The 17,227-nt window shown below is 40.3% G+C and overlaps 1 protein-coding gene across 1 annotated transcript in view; it reads left to right on the top strand.

Annotated features, from left to right (window-relative positions):
- Window positions 1-17,227, top strand: part of LOC124288742 (phosphoribosylformylglycinamidine synthase-like) — a 198,754-nt gene that overhangs the window by 110,861 nt on the left and 70,666 nt on the right.

Raw genomic sequence — 17,227 nt, 5'->3', positions numbered from 1 at the left:
CACGTAGCTTTTCACAACTGCTCTATAAATACTAGATTCCCCTTATCAGCATCCGCCATTGCAAGCAAGCACAATACACAGGAAACAAATCCTTGATGAAGGACAAGAATTATCTCTGAAACGTCGTATAACGAAAAACAAGATGTTGTTATCCATAAAAGCGTGTCATGCATTCGTGTTGGTCCAACTTTTAATTGCCCGTTGAATACCTTCAAGGGTATGGCAAGGAAGAAGTTGACAGTGGTTGACAAACGGGTAGATCTGCACAGCTGAAGCATTGACAATATATTTCTCTTTGGACCATTCCTTGCTCATTGTTTTTCTTTTGTATTAAATATTTCCGGCCTCACTTGAGATTTTTCCTAATTTAAGTATCAAGTTATGTCGTGACGTCCAACGTCATTGTCAAATCCAGCTCATACACCCCGACAGATAGTTAATGCGAGGGACATCGAGATGTGAGTCGCCGCAATATATATATATATGTCATCATATATGTTTATTAGCTTCAGCAGTTAAAATCTTCCGGGTTGTGTGGAGTGAATGAATGCACATTGCATAACGTCAGTAATTTGGCAGCCAATAGCGGCGAGAAGTGCCTTTGTGTTAAAAGTAATACTATAATATTGGCTTTACGCATAACCCGGGTCTTATCGGGTTTTTATCGTAGTATCGCAAGCGACGGCACGGTCGGGCCAACCGTCCCGAAACGAGTCCCAAAACTTGTCTTTAGCAATTTGTGCTTGTCGGTTGATGCATGTCAGCGTATTCCTGTTGGTTAGATCGAAAGTCAGTATGTCCATCACTTGATTGTTTGGTCTGGACTAAGTTAATTACAGACTGATGTCACACATAGAATATTGTTGCGGAGTTAAACAATAAGAAATATAACATATACTCGATGACAGAAACCTACGATTGTGGATTCCAATCTGGCATTCAACCTGATGATGTTACTCGCATGATGCATCATTTCTGCTTTTGAAGTTGATTCAAAACTAGTATTGAAAGAAGCAATATATATGTCAGCGTCTTCGTGATGATGATTTGGGATCAGGAGATTTCACGTGCGCTTTCCCCTAATTAGACCAAGGATGAGATCTCTCTTCTCTGCTCATACAACCATCATGAGGGGAATTAAAAGACGTGAATGAGTTTAGTTTTACGACGTACTCAGCAATGTTCCAGCTATATGGCGGCGGTCTGTAAATAATCGAAGATGGAGCAGACAATCCAGTGATCTAGAGCATGAGCACCGATCTGCGCTATTGGGAACCGATGACATTTTTCTACAGGCAATGATCGTATTTTCGCTTTGATGAGTTTGGCTGCCATTCTAACAATAGACAGTTTTTTTTGCTCTGGATTCTGTCTTGGTCTTTCATAAAACTCTTGGAGAAGGGTTGCCACTGATCTGGTGAAAGTGAGAACACTGCTTTTGCCGTTCACTGCTTTTGACTGTAACATTTGCTCCAAAGTGATAAAGAACCTTATTTTTCATGTGAACTGGACTAAAAGCGTCTTCTCGACACACAGTCTCTATCCTTTTTACCAGATCCGAGATGGATACCTAGTCCACGTCGTCATTATCAAGTTGTTTCATTACTAGTAAGAAGGCATGTTCACATTTAGAACTTTTTGGGCTCCCTGAATCAGTTCCTTTCTTTTTCTTTGGACGGCCAGGTGTTGATTTCCCATGGCATGCTGTGTCAATCTCATTTGGCATTTGTCTTCTTGTGCGAAAATTAACACTGCATGTTTGATGGTACACAGCATCAGCTGCGGGTAAGTCTGCCAATACAGTCTCAAGTCTGTTCATAACATGTTTGGACCAGTCATCATTTCTTCTTACACAGACAGTAACTACTGATTTTTCAAAATCTGTTGTACGAACTGGATACACATCATGTCCTCGTTTCCTCTAATAACGTTTGCAAATTTTCCACAAAACAAACAGTTTTCATTAAAATTAAAGCCATAAGCATGTGACTGTAAAGATGGCGTGTTTTCAGGAGAAGATAATTTGTCAGCCGTGGGAGCCCTGCCAATTAACACGTATCAGAGAGGTACACAGAGTCCGCTGTCTAGACTACCAGTTACCCGACTTCCATTTTTGTGGAAGCCGCGGTGGCTGAGCGGTCTAGGCGTCTGACTTTGTGTGCTGGCGATTAGGTCCCTGACTCTGAGGTTGTGGGTTCGAATACCGGATGGGACTCAACCCAAAGAGTACTAGAATCTGTACTTTACTAAGAAAGAGTAATCCCAAATATAACATATGTTACATTTGACCACTTACTCTAAAATGGCATTGTGTATTTCAAATCAGAAACAGTGAAACATACAACACTTTGTTTGGTAATTAATCTGAGCGATTTTCCTTGTAAATGGACTATCAGTTTCTGGAATACTTGACTGTATGGTGGCTCAATATTTAACTCTGATTCTGTACACATAATAAATAGTATATTCCAGAATTGTGGTACTGTTACGGACATGTGGCCTTTTTTCAGCTCTTCCAATGATTGTGAGGACATGAAGAAGCGGCATAAGACATAGGATTTACATGCATACAAGAACCAGGAACAACGTTTATACTTAAGACCATCGTTAGTTGGCAGTTCAGGTATTCAGTACTAAATATAATGGTGCTGTTGTGCAGAAACTACTCTGAATAGATATAACACATCTTTTATCAGGTTTAAAAACTATGTGAAAGTGGTTGAATATTTAATGTTCGCTGAAAAGGAGAGACAATATTGTCGAATGTCAAATGGGATTAATGTTTTACATCCCCGGACTATTTTCAACAGCAGGCCAAGAATCAGCAGTTAAATCTTCTGGGTTTTGTGAGTGAATGAATGCATATTGCTTAACGTCAGTAATTTGGGAGCTAATAGCGGCGAGAAATGTCTTTTGTGTTAAAGTAATACTATATTAAACCCGGATTGCATGAAACAGCACTGTAGTCACGTCAAATGGTGGAAAATTTACTCCTAAAACCCAGCGACAGTGTCCAGGCAGAATTTCGAAGTACCAGTGTCTAGAGAAATGCTTACCAAATGTGTTCATCCAAAGCTTTTTAACTCAAGAGTTTAATAAAACCATTAAAGATTTAAAAGTGCGTCACGCTACTTTTGCTCAAAAGTTGATTGACCAGGGTAGTAACAATCACGTCAGAGGTTTTTTCACTGTTTTATGGTAGACACGTTATGGACATTTTGAAGCATCAATAACAAAAGTGATGTCTGATACAATTTCCCCAGTTTAACCTGTATGGTAATGTGTTTAGGGGAACTAGTGACTTCATGTTAGACTTTGCAGATATTTGTGACGGGTACGTTTTAGCGAACACTTGGTATCATGACCAGTAGTTAATTGTTGATAGAATTGCCGCATGTACTTGTATAAGGTAATAAAAAACACGTCATACATGGAATAGTTTAATAAAAATGTTCAAGAAGTGACATATGGATATATTTGTTTATCACTAGATTATTACTAGTGTATCTGTTTTACATTCCATACTATGCTATTTATAAGATGAAGAAAAATATTGGTTTCTGAGTGTTCAAGAAGAATAAAGTCTTCATTAAAATCTGTATTTCCTCAGATTTAAAACTACATCCATTCTTGTTGAAGTATCAATTGGATCTGATTACCGTAAACCGAGGGTAAATGAAGGGATAACGGATATGATCTTACTAATGTGTCTGGTTCAACAATATTCTGAGTCATCTAAACATCTATCATATATGTAGCCTATGAAACTTCTGCATAGAGACATATATAGTCGATAACACGAGGGTCGGCCCAAAAGTAGTCGGCCTCACCTTGAAAATTATACAAATGCAACTGTTTTTATGTTTTAATTTTCTACATGTTATGCGTCAATCTCAAGCAAATTGCTTTTGCCATGTTCCAGCATCACCATCACCATTTTTTCTGACTCTTTATCTTGCTTTTTCCTCTCATCCCCCTTCCAAAAAAAAAGAAGAAGAAAATATATAAAAAAAATAAAAAAAATAAATAAAAAAAAATAAATAATTAAATGAATAAAATAATAAACAAAAACATAAACAAATCTGCAATAAATGCATCACAAACTTCCTGAAACAACAGATGCAAGAAATATTGTGTGTGTTTGAGATAGGCAGTAGCCCTTTAGAATCAACCTTACTTATCTAAGTGCATAAAAATGGAATTTGAAACTACTTTCGCTTGGTCAAGTGAGTCCCATCATGACGTTTGCTGAAAGAGCGTATTGTAGAGACACTACCCAACCCCTTTCGAGGACGTAATCATAAGGACATTATTTATTCCAATATTTTTACTTATTCATACATGATGCCAAGGGTTCAAACTAAATACTGAATGGTCACACAAGTGTCAGCACTCAATATATTGTAAACAGTGCCTGCTTGAATATCTGGAAACAAAGTTTTTGGAAGATTAAAATGGGAGTGTCCTTAAAAAGTAGCCCCCAACTAAATATAAATCAGGCAATCCAAATCTTTGACTGTTGATCATGACGGGAAGTCATCCAATACTATGCTGAACATATTTTGTGATGACCACATAACCCACATCTGTGAAAGCTTGGAATGGCTTTGCTAATGATTCCGTCAAAATAAAGTTGGGAATCGAGAATATAGTTAGGCCGACTACCTATGGGACGCCCCTCGTATGTGGCGATTGTCGACTACATGTATCGTTAACGTTGGCTTATGTTCACGCCAGCGACGTGGTTGATCTAACTAACGGGTAATCAGTTCAGGTCATGTTTTATGTGTATGTCTTCACAGGAAAAACAACAACATAAGGAATAAAGGCGAGGAGGGAAAAGGGGTAGAATTAGTTTGAAGAAAGGCATTTTTGATAAATTTTAACTCCACTGTGTTAGACGTGATTCTTGGCCTGCTGTTGAAAATAGTCCGGGGATGTAAAACATTAATCCCATTTGACATTCGACAATATTGTATCTCCTTTTCAGCAAACATTAAATATTCAACCACTTTCACATAGTTTTTAAACCTGATAAAAGATGTGTTATATCTATTCAGAGTAGTTTCTGCACAACAGCACCATTATATTTAGTACTGAATACCTGAACTGCCAACTAACGATGGTCTTAAGTATAAACGTTGTTCCTGGTTCTTGTATGTATGTAAATCCTATGTCTTATGCCGCTTCTTCCTGTCCTCACACATCATTGGAAGAGCTGAAAAGAGGGCCACATGTCCGTAACACCACTTGTACATTGGTACCACAATTCTGGAATATACTATTTATTATGTGTACAGAATCAGAGTTAAATATTGAGCCACCATACAGTCAAATATTCCAGGAACCAATAGTCCATTTACAAGGAAAATCGCTCAGATTAATTACCAAACAAAGTGTTGTATGTTTCACTGTTTCTGATTTGAAATACACAATGCCATTTTAGAGTGAGTGGTCAAATGTAACATATGTTATATTTGGGATTACTCTTTCTTAGTAAAGTACAGATTCTAGTACTTTTTTTGGGTTAAGTCCCATCCGGGATTCGAACCCACAACCTCAGAGTCAGGGACCTAATCGTCAGCACACAAAGTCAGACGTCTAGACCTCTCAGCCACCGCGGCTTCCACAAAAATGGAAGTCGGATAACTGGTAGTCTAGACAGCGGACTCTGTGTACCTCTCTGATACGTGTTAATTGGCAGGGCTCCCACGGCTGACAAATTATCTTCTCCTGAAAACACGCCATCTTTACAGTCACATGCTTATGGCTTCAATTTTAATGAAAACTGTTTGTTTTGTGGAAAATTTGCAAACGTTATTAGAGGAAACGAGGACATGATGTGTATCCAGTTCGTACAACAGATTTTGAAAAATCAGTAGTTACTGTCTGTGTAAGAAGAAATGATGACTGGTCCAAACATGTTATGAACAGACTTGAGACTGTATTGGCAGACTTACCCGCAGCTGATGCTGTGTACCATCAAAAATGCAGTGTTAATTTTCGCACAAGAAGACAAATGCCAAATGAGATTGACACAGCATGCCATGGAAAATCAAAACCTGGCCGTCCAAAGAAAAAGAAAGGAACTGATTCAGGGAGCCCAAAAAGTTCTAAATGTGTTCTAATTTGATGATGACGACGTGGAATAGGTATCCATCTCGGATCTGGTAAAAAGGATGGTGACTCTATGTCGAGAAGACGCTTTTAGTCCAATTGACATGACAAGCAAGGTTCTATATCACTTTGGAGCAAATGTTACAGTCAAAAGCAGTGAACGGCAAAAGCAGAGTTCTCACTTTCACCAGATCAGTGGCAACCCTTCTCCAAGAGTTTTATGAAAGACCAAGAAAGAATCCAGAGCAAGAAAAACTGTCTATTGTTAGAATGGCAGCCAAACTCATCCAAGCGAAAATACGACCATTGCCTGTAGAAAAGAAACAATCCAATGCCAGTGGATATCTCATCAACACAGACAAATTTGGACTATCTACCAGCATCGCTGAAGTTATTTCTGAGTGAACTGTTCAATATCACAGATGCTGATAACAAAATTGCTGCAATAGGTCAAGCTATTGTGCAGGCAGCACGCCCACGCATCTTGATGGCGCCTCTTCAACTTGCCCTTGGTGTCCAGCTACACCATCATTTCGGGTCAAGGTTTTTTCTTGATATCCTCAACAACCTAGGCTTTTCCGCATCTTACTAAGAGGTTCAGAAATTTGAGCTTAACGCTGCAGCCATGCAAGAGAGTGCTGACAATGTTCCAAATGGCACATGTCTTCAGTTCGTAGCTGACAACGTTGACCACAACATTGGCACTATTGATGGCCATGGAACCTTTCATGGCATGGGGATCATATTCAGCAACTACGCCAGGGTACATCAGCAAGAGAACTGTTCTTAGGAAAAATTCCACAGGCATAGCTGACATTGCTAAAATCAATATTGTTGATTATGTAGGGGTTCCTGGTTCCTTGGTCTTTGACACTCTGCAGGAAATGGAAATCCAAGATAAAACCTGGAAAATGGACTTACTTTCAGCAGTTACTTGGCCTTTGAGATGTACAAGCCCAATTTGGTCGGCGTTTATGCACAACTCTATGAAAGGGTTCTATCCAGGAAAGTCGTCCATACATTTTTTGCCAGACATGGACCCATCCAATATGACTTGCATTAATTCAACTCTTCATTTCGTGTGTATGTAAGCTAAGCGCCATGGTTGTACCCCAATACTCACATTTGACCAACTACTTCAAGCTGCTGAAAATAGAAGAAGGCGCTATATTCGTTGATCCACAATTGCTCTTCCAGAAATTCATAGCTGCTGTCAGTGGTGTATATGATGACCACTGTGATCTCTTCACATATGAACTTTGCAGTTCCAGAGCTCAATGTTTGATTCAGCGGGACTGATGCGCATGTCACAGAAGTCAATGCTTGCTGATCATATCTGGAACATCGGTGACTGTCGAGGTGCTGAGTTAGAAACAGACAGTGTCCAGTACGTTATTGATGGAGGATCACTGTTGCACCGTATCCAGTGGTTATCTTGTCACACATTTGAGGAAATTTGTACGCGGTATTCAAACTATGTACGCTACCGCTACAAAGAAGCTGTGGTTGTTTTTGATGGGTACAGCTCAGGACCTGACACAAAGGACGCTATGCATCTTCGAAGATCAAAGGGAATTGTTGGTACAAAGGTATCATTTAAAGGCACCACTCCTTTCCGTACCAAGAAAGATGCATTTCTAGCCAACATTTAAAACAAACAAAACTTTATAACAATGCTCAGCTCCAAACTTCGTGGAGATGGTATCGAGACAAAACATGCAACTGCGGATGTAGATGTTTTGATTTCACGGACAGCTATTGAATCAGCCATAACGAAAAAAAAACATCTTGCTTGGAGATGATACTGACCTGTTGGTGCATATTTTGCATCTCTATGTACCGGAAGGCAACAACCTCTTTTTCATGTCGGACAAGCAGAGAGGCAGTAAAATCAAAGTATGGGACATAGGAAATACCAAGAGTGTGTTAGGTACAGATACCTGCAAAATCTTGCCTGTCATCCATGCAATCAGTGGCAGCGACATGACGTCTCATTGTTTGGAATTGGGAAAGGAGCGGCAATAAAAGATCTCCAGATGTGACCACCTAATATCTTCAACGACAGTCTTTCTTCGCGAAACAAGCACCACAGAAGATGTCATCAAGGCTGTATACAGCTTGGCCACTAATTGAACAGTGTACCTGCTATTGTCTGTGTGGAGCGCAGCTGATTGGTAGACAATGAACGGGGCAGGTAATGACCCAGAGGACAGGTACTTTACACAACAGGTGGAGGATATAGACAATGACATATTCAATGAAGTGCATCGTAAGCTGGGCCAACTCGACCGGGTGTCTTTTGAAAATGAACTTTTAGACATTTATGAAGATGATGAAGAGAAAATCAACTGTGTGAGACAAAGTCTGTATGACGTTGCCAAAGAAAGATGTGAAGACGTACCTATTGGATACTTGATAAAGAGAGTGCATAGAGGAACCTCAAAGAAAACTATTATTGAGAAATATGCTGGTGATATATATCATCTTTATGGTTACATAACAGGGAATATACCGGCAGAGGTGATTCAGCGAGAGGTGCAGAGAAAGCAGAAGGTCACCAACAGTGATACAACACAGTGTGATCCAGATACACTGGAGAGAACGACACACAGAAACAGAGATACCTTAACTCTGCTACTGGCCAAGGTGATGGAGATTCAGGACTGTATGAATGAACAATCTGTAACTCTCAGTAGGAAAATAGAAGCTCTACATGACAAGTACGACGCTGATATGAAGAGGGTTTCACGCAGCTTAGAAACTAAAAGTACTGAACTTGCCTTTGCAATGAGCGAAATAGATCGTCACCAGAACACGGAATTGAAGTTACAAAGTGACATCAGAGTTCTTGTATTTCAACTACGAGATAAAGACTCCCAAATAAATCTGTTGAAAGACGAATTGAAGACCAGTGTCGACATTATCTCAAAGAAGACTAGTGATATTGCCACTAAAATGGAATGTGTTAACAAACGGTCAAGACAGCAGTACCTCGACTCTCCCCGCAGTGAATCACACTCACCTCGTCAGTCAGGATACTTACTGAGCCAAGACATCCATCCTGAGCCGTCCTTGGAGCCAACAACAGAGAGTGATACTCCTGACGCTGTAACACCCAGGGAAGGTGTGACAGAAGACAGCACAACCGATGGTGAGCTTCGACAATGAATGGGACAGATCTTTCAAAGGGGCTTCACCCAGGTATAAGAGGAAAAGACTTGTACTGTCGAACGTTAGAGCTGATAAGTCATTTGAGATTATACATGATGCCATTATTGCATATGGCAGGAAAAGAGAAGTGAATATCTCCCTCGTAAGACTCTTAAAACGCTGGGAGGGCTCGAATCCTACCTATACTGTGCGTTTGAACATAGACACTAAAGCAGCTGAGCGAGTGCTTCAGGATGAGAACTTCTGGCCTCCAAATGTTAGATGCAGAGAATGGGTTTCATACTCTAGAGGTCGTAGTGGTGCATCATTCTAGTTAAAATGTGTATGCTAGTGTATCTACTTTCCATTTACATGCTGTGCATAGGAACATGGAATGCAAGAGGTGTAATGTACAGTGGGCAGTACCTAGAGACATTAGCAAATCACTGCGATGCCCTTGCTGTGTGTGAGCATTGGCTTAATGACAGAACTCAGTGCTGGTTTGATTGTCTGCATGACACGTTTGATATTACATCTAAAATTAAAGCAGATCAAAAAGGATATAAAGGAGAAGGTGGGGTGGCACTACTAGTTAAGAAAAATATGTACAGAGAGGTTTATGAATGTGAATGCGAGTATGATAGTGTTGTAGCTGTGCGACTGTCTCGCCCCCAGTGTGGTGACATGTATATAGTCTGTGCTCTGCTTCCTCCACTAATCACAGCATAGCAGAGTTTGAAGAGAGTGTCAAGGAGGTGTTTGATATTGTAGACGAGCTATCGGAAAGTGGCTATGTTATATTATGCGGGACTTCAACACAGACCTCGTCCACAATGCAGGATCCAGTAGGTCTGTTATTCTTCAGACTTACCTAGACTCAAGGAATATGCTGTCGTCAGTCGACTGTGGTGATACTAAAGGAAATATGAAGACATGGCACAATAAAACTGGAACACAGTCATCATTGATTGACTATATCTTTTACCAGTGTCCCTGAAATCATCAGTGTTAGTGACAACTATACATAATGATGTTACATACGACATATCTGACCACTCTCCCGTTGTGACGAAACTTATAAGCGACATGTTCCTAACAGGACAAAAGTGTGGAATCCAAAACCTTCAAATGGAAAAAGGCTGATGCTTCACAACTGAACATGTATTCATCAGAGGTCGACAAGATGCTGGGGAACACCATGCCGAGTCTAAAGGATTGTAACGGTGATATGGTGGAACACTACTACGATGCTATTGTGAGCTCTATCCACACCTCAACAGCGATGCATATACCCACAGGACACTACAGGCCGTACCTGAGACCGTACTGAGAGGTTCGAGTCTGACTACTATCACTTCCAGATGCGACAGACCAGACGACAATGGATATCCGAAGATAGACCCAGAGGAGATTCATATGAATCTTACAGAGCATACAAGAAAGCTAAATGCGCCTTCCGACGACAGAAGAGAAAAGCTGAAAGGGAGTGGACTGAGAGAAGTACACAGAGCTCCACTCTGCCTGTGAAGTGGACATTGGCGAATTTTATCGTACCGTTAGAAAACAGAGAAGGTGTAGTGTGACTTGTACGTCCCTAGAATACAAGGAGAAGACGGCTAATACCCTGAGGACATATGTACTATGTGGGCCGGCTACTACCAGGACCTACTCTCCCAACTAACCCGACCTGAGTTCGACTCTGACTTCTACGAAGACACCAAATCAAGAGTGAATGAAATGTCAACCCATCAGATTTCCAAGGATGATCCGATCCTGAAGACACCAGTGACAGCCGTCGACGTGAAAGGAGCAATAGGATCTTTGAAAAAGAACAAGTCTCCAGGGCCTGACTGTGTTACAGCGGAACACTTATGTAATGCTGGAGAACTGCTCTATAAACATCTGGCTCACCTCTACAACATGATGATTAGCTCCTGCTACACTCCTCAGATGATGAGAACTGGAACCATTATTCCAATATACAAGGGAAATAACAAGGACAAAACCAACCCAAGTAATTACTGTGGAATAACCTTGACATCTGTGATTGGCAAGATATTTGAGAGACTGTTGCTGACCAACATAGAATCCTATCTTAAAACGGCAAACCCAGGCTTTCCAAACCGCCTCCAGTGTGGATTCCGCAAAGAGCATGGAGCTAACATTGCTACGTACGTCCTGAAGGAAGCTATCTCATACTACCAGGATAGGAACTCAAGCGTGTATGCTGCTTTCCTAGACAACGAGAAGGCCTTCGACAGAATATGGCACGACGGACTCCTCCTGAAACTACACACTATTGGTGTGAAGGATCGTGCATGGCATCTAATCCAGCAATCATATAAAGAAGCACAAGCCCGTGTAAAGTACAACGGGATGACAAGTGATGTTTTTCATATCCACCAAGGAGTAGGACAAGGGCGAGTGTTATCAGCATGGATGTTTCTAGTCTACATCAATGACCTTATTTCGAGCTAGACCAATTACAATGTGGACTAATTATTGGCACGAATCACATCCCGACAGTTCTACTTGCTGACGACACCACAGTCGTCAGTACTACTGTACATGGTCTCAATGTGGCTCTTAACAAGATCCACCAATATGCCTGCCGTTGAGAATGACATACAACGCCAGTAAGAGCTGTGTCCTGTCCTTCACAAATTCTACAAAATATCTCAACAAACCCGTTTTCAGAATCGGGGATGTAAGACTGCCAATCAAATCCAACACTGTGTATGCGGGATCCATCATGCATACAGAGAAAGCAAGAGAAAGGACAACTCGTGCATGTGCCAAGGCGAGAAGAGCAATAAACTCACTCCGAGATGTAGGATTACGAGCTGGTGGATTAAACCCTGTGTCATCGTCCAATATCTGGCAAAGAGTTATCTTTCCTTCTGCATTCTACGCATGTGAGCTATGGAGCAATATCAGCAGCACTGAGATGAATGAAATGGAAATTGTCCAGCGCTACTTTGCTAGAAGAGTCCAGAACCTCCACAAGAGATCTCCTACAGTTGCTACAGCTCAGGTACTAGGGCTATGGTCAATGCAAGGCAGAGTAGATAAATCAAAGCTCCTGTTTTGGGGCCGACTCTGTCGCTCAGCCAGTACCAGTATTGTGAAGCCTATCATGTATTTGAGATTCGCGGAATATATGTCTACTGTGGTAAAAAGTACAAGATCGATTGCCCATGACCTCTTGAATGCAGCTCACAAATATGGATTTTCAGATATCATTGACACCTTCATGACAACAGGAGAATTTCCATGCAAAAATGTATGGAATTCCATGGTACAGAAGGCTATATGCCACCACGAACACACTGAATGGAGAAATAAACTCCAAGAGCGTCCAAATATGCAGAGATTTGGTGCCATTCATACGCGCCTCTCCCTCATCGTCTCTGGAACCTGTGTTTGTGGTATAACATGGCCACCCTCCTGTCTATGCTCTGATAAAGTTGGGTATACTGCCCGTCACACTTGGACTGTGTCTTATATGCGAGACTGAAAGTGAGGACATTGTAAAACATCAACTCCTATACTGTGACAAGCTGGTAGAAAACAGGAACGCACTGAGCGAGCATCTGTTTGATAACGTGTCTCTTGACACGTATATGAGACTCGAAGATGCTGAAGACGAGGTTAAAATCCTCACATACCTTGGTTCCATTACTCCGGTTGTGCAGGACATGACTCTCGATAGCTGGGCTAGGTTCATGAGCATTATTGCAAAACGCATCAGTGCATGGAACCTAGCCAGCATTCTGTATTTATAAGAATAGCATGCAATGCTTTGTACATATTGCCCAGTGATCATCTGTTGCCAAGAGCTATGATTTTTATGTTCTGTTGAATTTTTCAAATATTATTGAACTTTCTATTTTGTCACAAATGTGTGTTATGCTCTAAAAATATATATACATAACTGGATGTATAACTCATCAAACCATTGGTGGAAATAAAGAACATTCATTCATTCATTCATTAAGCGTTATTTTATGTTATTTTTCATCAAGGTTTACTAATTGTCAAACATCGATTGAACTTTTCCAATCTGCATTATGTGCAAACAAAACATCAAATGTCACCCTTGTCGTTGTGTTCCTAGGTTTGCGACGTGCAAATCGTTGTTTGACTGATATCTCGACCTTTCCCGAATTTTCCCGGCGTCCGATTTTTTGACATAAAGGACACCCCGATAGTGACAAAAATACATAAACAATTTCTGTTGCAATTAGTTTGGTGATAGGCCTTTTTTAACGTAGATTGACTAGCCTATGTATAGTAGGATGTTCAAATGTTTCAAACTTGCCCTGAGACTGCTGTGGATACATATCCATTGAGTAATGGTTTTCTGTTACTGTATAGATTTCCTATTGAATTTCAATAAGACTGAATTAAATTCTCAACTATTATATATCACACAGAATAAGTATTTACAGTTGTCCACGGAACACCAACGATTGTCTGAAGATTTTGGCAACATTCTGTCTCGGGATATCATTGGTAAAGATTTAGATTTACAACAGAATTACTAGCCCGCAGTCTTGACAACCAGTTGTCCGACTTTCATTTTTGTGGGAGTCGCTGTGGCTGAGCGCGTTAGGCAGCTGTTTTTGTGTGCTGGCGATTAGGTGCCTGGCTCTGAGGATTGGGTTCGAATCTCGGATGGACTCAACTCAAAAAAATGCTACGATTTGTACTTTTCTAAGAAAGTGTAATCCCAAATATAACATATGTAACAAAATTACTACATAACTGTGTTAGTTATTTCATTACTTAAACAAACATTAGCTTAACGCATAGCCCGGGTGTCTTATTGCAAGCGACGGGCAAGGTCGAGCCAACCGTCCCGAAACGAGTCCCGAAACTTGTCTTCAGTAACATGTGCTTGTCCGTTGATGCATCTTAGCGTATTGCTTTTGCTTAGATCGAAACTCAAGATGTCAATCACTGGATTGTCTGGTCTAGACTCAGTTATTTACAGACTGCTGTCATGCATAGAATATTGTTGCGGAGTTAAGCAATAAGAAATATAACCTATACTCGATGGTAGAATAGTGGATTCCAATCTGGTATTCAACCTGCTAATATTACTTGGTTTGTCAAACTCGGATGATGCATCATTTGAATTTAATTCCAAACTAGCGCCGATATTGAGAGAAGCTTTAGATCATTATATGTCAGCTTCTTCATGATGATAATTAGACCAAGGATGAGACCTCTGTTCTCTGCTTATACATTCTTCATGGCTAGGCTTAAAACTTAATATTCAGAATGCAAATAAAGTTCAGAACAGTTTTAATTTTCCCAAAGAAGCAAAACAAATAAAGAAATGGAACTGACGGGAGAGAGGCCAGATAAGAGATAAGGTGACAATATGACAAAATAGAAATATGACACTGTCAGAAAAGAGCTGTGAGAGGGTAAATATCGTGTCCCATTATAGTTGACTGTATATTAAAGTAGAGATTTTAGCAACTGAAGAATGTTCAGAGCTGTGAATTGCATGTTATGTAAAAGAAGTACAAAAACAATTTACCTCGCTTTCGCAATGCTATTAAATCATGTGACTATTCATAAAGTACAAATATGCCATATCATATCTTAGTATCACATAAACGTAAATGTTAATGAGACCCGTGAACATCTGGCTGAGAATTGAGCCGCACATGCTTGTCGTAAGAGGCGACTGTCGGGGTCGGGAGGTCGGGCTTGCCAATTTGGTTGACACATGACATCGTATCAAAACTGCGTAGATTAAAGCCCACGGGTACGCTTTTGATCACTGGATTGTCTTGTCCACACTCGATTAATTAAAGACCGCCGCGATATAGCTAAAATATTGCTTACGGCATTTAACAACAAACAAACATATTAATGACCTCTAGTAGACAGCCCCAAAATCAACAAAGCCATTTTGTTGTTGACAGGACGACCTTCGCATGTCAAAGATGTTGCACAATTTGAATCATGGCCTCGGGACGTACCTGGTACTTATGTTTGAACAACTCACAAATGAGAATTTCCCCGTAAACTCACTTCATCGTATTGCGATATAGAAGCGCAAAAGCTGCACAAGTAAATCCTCGTTATATTTGTGTTCAGACAGGCAGGATATAAACACCAAAGGCGGTTATACTTGATCTCTTGGTTTGGATTGGTCACGTGTGTACGTGTGTCAGTTCATGTAGCATTCAGATTTTTTCATATCAGGCATCTGATGTACTGTTGGAGATAATAGTGGCTAGTTCGCCACTGTTTACATTCAACGGGTTCCTACAGGTTTGTTTCGTCCAACCCAGGAGTCTGTATAGAACAGTATAGTCCCTCAGGGCCAGTTTCGCGAGAAGTTACATCAAGCGTGTGATGCGCCTTCGCTTCAGGTTTACTCGTTTTGCCTCTGGGTTTTGTCTTCTTAGGTTTATCATTTTTAGATGACCCTGTGCTGTTGTACACAGCTTGATCAGAAGTCTCCGGGTTACCTCTGTAAATAATAAAAATATCAATACATGTACATTAAACGACTCTCACGAACACAGGCATATTATGCCCCAGTAAGATGGGAGATGTTTCAGCCGTAAGTTTACTCAAAACCTCACTGTAGAAACTTGGTACTACCGAATTAAATATGTTGACTAATGATTCGTAGCCATGTTTGTCACAGAATTACAAATATCCTATCTAAACATATTGGGGGGTTAGTCATTGTATTGAACAGACATACACTGAAAAGATGTATGGAGCTAAAAGATGACCCCACGAAGTGACATCGTAATGATTTGCATCTTGTGTCTGATCATGATATCCAGTTAATCGCACCTGATGGATAACACTAACGTTTTATTGGAGGCATTTAAACAGAACACAGAACCTTCGTTTCCTCCTGCAGACAACAACTCCAACGACTATGCCTACAACTGCAACCACAGAGCACGCAGTAGCCGACACCAGCAGTACCAGGTTTCTTCCGACCAATAGGATACCTGAAGGAAGAAACGAAAGTTAAAATCCCATAACTTGGTATTTCATGTTTATTATGGCATCATATTCACATTACAATTCTTGGAGTCAGAATTTCCACAAAGTTCCTTACATGCATTATGACCAGTGCAAATACTTTCTGATGGAAGAATGGGGTCGTATTTTGACGAGCAGGAAAGTGAATATGAGTTTCACAGGAGCCACCTTGCCTGAGGTGGGATTATCAATGCCAATAACATAATGTGCCGCTAGGTATTAAAAACATGAGTGTATGAGTGGAGAGGTTATCTGGCTACAACACATTTTGATTCAAAGTTGTTGTTATGTACTTCAATCAGTACGTTGAAGTGATCGTACGCTTCCATCAACAAGAAAGCCAAAAACGCCTGTATAACATATGTAGATCACATCTAGAACAATAACAATCAAGCAATATAATTAAATAATTTAAGAAAAGGTGCCCACCTGGTTTAAACCTTTTCACCATTGACGTTACCTGCATATTGTAGCTTGTTAAAGGCACCTCAGGCTTAATTCCAACATGTCATTTTGTCATTCCCATGAAGTTTCCCTTCTCTTGATAACTTTGACTACATAAAGTCATTAATACCTTAGCACAATGCATTATGAAGGAAACACTTTTAAGTGTTGAAAATCGAGTGTTGAATATTATTTTGGATACGGGTGATACTTATGAACTTTTAATGAATGCAGACCTGAAAGTTGAGTTAAACTGAATTTGGTTCATCAGATTAAATTTGGTTCATCTGCCACATACTATCAACACAATAGGGGATATATATAACTATTGATATTTCATATCTTCAATGAGATAGATAATGTCAGATGACATAGATTTTGATAGATGATCGGCCTAAGTGCCCTTTGTACACCGCGTCATCTACAGTGAAATGTCAAACTTCTTAATAACCCGAGAATCACCGCCTTTCTCAAGCTTTGACGAGAC

Source organism: Haliotis rubra, unplaced genomic scaffold (assembly GCF_003918875.1).
Source record: "Haliotis rubra isolate DU_JTF1 unplaced genomic scaffold, ASM391887v1 Scf423, whole genome shotgun sequence".
NCBI lineage: Eukaryota > Metazoa > Mollusca > Gastropoda > Lepetellida > Haliotidae > Haliotis > Haliotis rubra.
The sequence above is the reverse complement of the archived record's forward strand: the minus strand, read 5'-3'. Positions and strand labels throughout refer to the sequence as shown.